We start from the raw sequence: 4,808 nt of genomic DNA on the forward strand, positions 1-4,808 counted from the left end.
CTGACACAAACACTGATTCTCAGCCCTCATCAGCACTTCCTGCTGCACATTTAAAGTTCCTCTACCTGAAAACATCTTTAACATTTACTTCTCATAAAACATCCCTTCTGCAGAGAGAATCAACCAAAAACACCAAAACAAGACCATCAACACTCATTTGCACTCTTTTCCAACCTGCAGTTTCCCAAATCGATCACACCAACGTTGATGTTGACAAACAAACCAGCATTTGTGTCCATGAAACTGAGTTTATGTTTCCTAACTGATGTCATCTTGGGAAATCTGCCTCATGGGTTTCTGGGATATCAAAGATGATGTCGCAGAAGCTCCAGCAAAATGATCAACATTGGACTGATTCAGCCCAAAATAAAAGGACAGACTTTCTCAGAGAAAGACGATTCAAGCCAGGAGAAAATTCTTAAATGTTGTGAAACTGATGGTTAATCAGCAAGCAGTCGACAAACTGGTAAGTTCCTTGAAGTGTCTATGCTGGAATGATGTGTTTGTGTGAGTGTCATGATGAATTATATCCAGAAATGTATTAACAATATATGTGAGACGAACATCAACAACTGAAACTGGATATTTTTCCATGTGGATTCTGTTCGAGGAACTTTAAAGTTGAAGTTCATTCAGTTGAAATCTTTGACATCCACCCATCCCCCTCTCCTTTGGTGTTCCTCAGGGCTCTGTACTTGGTCCCACCTTCTTTATTGTCCATCTCCTCCACTTGTCCTTATTTCTCATAAATACATCATGAAGTTTCTTTGCTATGCAGACGACACTCAGCTCTACGTCTCCACCAAACCAACTCCACCCTCCACCCTCCTCCATCAGTGACAATCTACAGGACATCAAATCCTGGAGTGTAAGATCACACTTTGCTGCTGAGTTTGTACTTTGTACTCTTGTACTAAAATACTGGAAGTGAATGTTGGAGTGAGCACAACTTCTCTCACTCTGGTTTTGAGGAAATGAAAGGAAACAAAGAGTTTCTTACTTTGTGTCTGAAGGTCCAGGTTCACCACTGAAGTCTGGTGGTTCAAGTTTGGACCCGTCACTCTTCATAGACAACCTGCTGGATACTGAAGACCCTGCTGTGTGTCTGAGCTTCTGACCTCTACACACACACACACACACACACACACACACACACACACACACACACACACACACACACACACACACACACACACACACACACACACACACACACACACACACACACACACACACACACACACACACACACACACAGTCAAAATGTTCTGTTAGATCATCAACAGATCAACATGATTCTTTTCATTTCATTTCCTGTTTTCAACAAAAGAACTTTAATGTGTTTTTTCTGGAAAAGTTTTCAGGATTTAAACAGAAATATGTTTTGGAAAATAACTTCAATAACCTTGATGCAGTTTCCAATCATTTGTTTCAAAGTTCCTGGAAAAGTAGTCTCATGTGAACTGGACTGACTTTTCCCACAATAATGTGTCTGAACAGTTCCAGTCTGGTTTCCCTCAATGAAGCTCAGAAACACAAACTGTCATCATAATCACCATCAACCACCTGATGGAGCTGACTGACTGTATCCTCCTGCTGCTGCTCCTGCTGCTCCTCCTCCTCCTCCTCCTCCTCCTCCTGCTCCTCGTCCTCCTCGTCCTCCTCCTCCTGCTCCTCCTGCTCCTCCTGCTTCTGTTCCTCCTCCACCTCCTGCTCCTGCTCCTCCTGCTCCTCCTCCTCCTCCTGCTCCTCCTCCTCCCCCTCCTCCTCCTGCTCCTCCTGCTCCTCCTCCTCCTGCTCCTCCTGCTTCTGTTCCTCCTCCACCTCCTGCTCCTCCTCCTCCTGCTCCTCCTGCTCCTCCTCCTCCTCCTGCTCCTCCTCATCCTCCTGCTCCTGCTTCTCCTCCTCTTCCTCCTGCTGCTCCTGCTCCTCCTCCTCCTGCTCTTCCTGCTTCTGTTCCTCCTCCACCTCCTGCTCCTCCTCCTCCTGCTCCTCCTCCTCCCCCTCCTCCTCCTGCTCCTCCTGCTCCTCCTCCTCCTGCTCCTCCTGCTTCTGCTCCTCCTCCTCCTCCTGCTCCTCCTCATCCTCCTGCTCCTGCTTCTCCTCCTCTTCCTGCTGCTCCTCCTGCTCCTCCTGCTCCTCCTCCTCCTCTTCCTCTACCTCCTATTCCTCCTCTTCCTCTACCTCCTCCTCCTCCTCTTCCTCCTGCTCCTCCTCCTCCTATTCCTCTTCCTCCTCCTGCTTCTCCTCCTCCTCTTCCTCCTCCTCCTCCTGCTTCTCCTCTTCTTCCTCCTCCTGCTTCTCCTCCTCCTCCTCCTCCTGCTCCTGCTCCTCCTCTTCCTCCTCTTCCTCTACCTCCTCCTCCTCCTCTTCCTCCTGCTCCTCCTCCTCCTATTCCTCTTCCTCCTCCTGCTTCTCCTCCTCCTCTTCCTCTTCCTCCTCCTCCTGCTCCTGCTCCTGCTCCTCCTGCTCCTCCTCCTCCTCCTGCTCCTCCTGCTCCTCCTGCTCCTCCTGCTTCTGTTCCTCCTCCACCTCCTGCTCCTCCTCCTCCTGCTCCTCCTCATCCTCCTGCTCCTGCTTCTCCTCCTCTTCCTCCTGCTGCTCCTGCTCCTCCTCCTCCTGCTCCTCCTGCTTCTGTTCCTCCTCCACCTCCTGCTCCTCCTCCTCCTGCTCCTCCTCCTCCCTCCTCCTCCTGCTCCTCCTGCTCCTCCTCCTCCTGCTTCTGTTCCTCCTCCACCTCCTGCTCCTCCTCCTCCTGCTCCTCCTGCTCCTCCTCCTCCTCCTGCTCCTCCTCATCCTCCTGCTCCTGCTTCTCCTCCTCTCCTGCTGCTCCTCCTGCTCCTCCTCCTCCTCTTCCTCTACCTCCTATTCCTCCTCTTCCTCTACCTCCTCCTCCTCCTCTTCCTCCTGCTCCTCCTCCTCCTATTCCTCTTCCTCCTCCTGCTTCTCCTCCTCTTCCTCCTCCTCCTCCTGCTTCTCCTCTTCTTCCTCCTCCTGCTTCTCCTCCTCCTCCTCCTCCTGCTCCTGCTCCTCCTCTTCCTCCTCTTCCTCTACCTCCTCCTCCTCCTCTTCCTCCTGCTCCTCCTCCTCCTATTCCTCTTCCTCCTCCTGCTTCTCCTCCTCCTCTTCCTCTTCCTCCTCCTCCTGCTCCTGCTCCTGCTCCTCCTGCTCCTCCTCCTCCTCCTGCTCCTCCTGCTCCTCCTGCTCCTCCTGCTCCTCCTCCTCCTTGAATCTCAGTGCAGCCTGTGTCACCATCTCCATCCTCCTCTACAGACTGACATCCATCAGATTGTCCATCACACCTCTGGACTGGTTCAATTCAACTTGATTCGATTCAATTCAATTCAATTCAACTTCCATCCATCCATTATATACCATAATATACCATAATATACCATAATCCATCCATCCGTCCATCCATTATCTACTGCTTTATCCAGGCCGGGTGGTGGAGGCAGCAGTCTAAGGAGGGTTGGCCAGACTTCCCTCACCCCAGACTCTTCCTCCAGCTCTTCTTGTGGAACCCCAAGGTGTTCCCAGGCCATAGAGAGACATAGTCCCTCCAGGGTGTCCTGGGTCTGTCCTGAGGCCTCCTACCAGAGGGACATAGTCCCTCCAGGTGTCCTGGGTCTGCCCCGAGGCCTCCTACCGGAGGGACATGATGGAACACCTCCCTAGGGAGGCATCCGGGGGGCATCCGAAACAGGTGCCCGAGCCTCCTCAGCTGGCCCCCTCTCGATGTGGAGGAGCAGCGGCTCTACTCGAGCTCCTCCCTGGTGACTGAGCTCCTCACCCTATCTCTAAGAGTGACTGAGCTCCTCACCCTATCTCTAAGGGTGACTGAGCTCCTCACCCTATCTCTAAGAGTGACTGAGCTCCTCACCCTATCTCTAAGGATGACTGAGCTCCTCACCCTATCTCTAAGAGTGACTGAGCTCCTCACCCTATCTCTAAGGATGACTGAGCTCCTCACCCTATCTCTAAGAGTGACTGAGCTCCTCACCCTATCTCTAAGGATGACTGAGCTCCTCACCCTATCTCTAAGGGTGACTGAGCTCCTCCCCCTATCTCTAAGAGTGACTGAGCTCCTCACCCTATCTCTAAGAGTGACTGAGCTCCTCACCCTATCTCTAAGAGTGACTGAGCTCCTCACCCTATCTCTAAGAGTGACTGAGCTCCTCACCCTATCTCTAAGGGTGACTGAGCTCCTCACCCTATCTCTAAGGGTGACTGAGCTCCTCACCCTATCTCTAAGAGTGACTGAGCTCCTCACCCTATCTCTAAGGTGACTGAGCTCCTCACCCTATCTCTAAGAGTGACTGAGCTCCTCACCCTATCTCTAAGAGTGACTGAGCTCCTCACCCTATCTCTAAGAGTGACTGAGCTCCTCACCCTATCTCTAAGGATGACTGAGCTCCTCACCCTATCTCTAAGGGTGACTGAGCTCCTCCCCCTATCTCTAAGAGTGACTGAGCTCCTCACCCTATCTCTAAGAGTGACTGAGCTCCTCACCCTATCTCTAAGAGTGACTGAGCTCCTCACCCTATCTCTAAGAGTGACTGAGCTCCTCACCCTATCTCTAAGGGTGACTGAGCTCCTCACCCTATCTCTAAGGGTGACTGAGCTCCTCACCCTATCTCTAAGGGTGACTGAGCTCCTCACCCTATCTCTAAGAGTGACTGAGCTCCTCACCCTATCTCTAAGGGTGACTGAGCTCCTCACCCTATCTCTAAGGGTGACTGAGCTCCTCACCCTATCTCTAAGGGTGACTGAGCTCCTCACCCTATCTCTAAGAGTGACTGAGCTCC

Source organism: Blennius ocellaris (genome assembly GCF_963422515.1).
Source record: "Blennius ocellaris genome assembly, chromosome: 22".
Taxonomy (NCBI): domain Eukaryota; kingdom Metazoa; phylum Chordata; class Actinopteri; order Blenniiformes; family Blenniidae; genus Blennius; species Blennius ocellaris.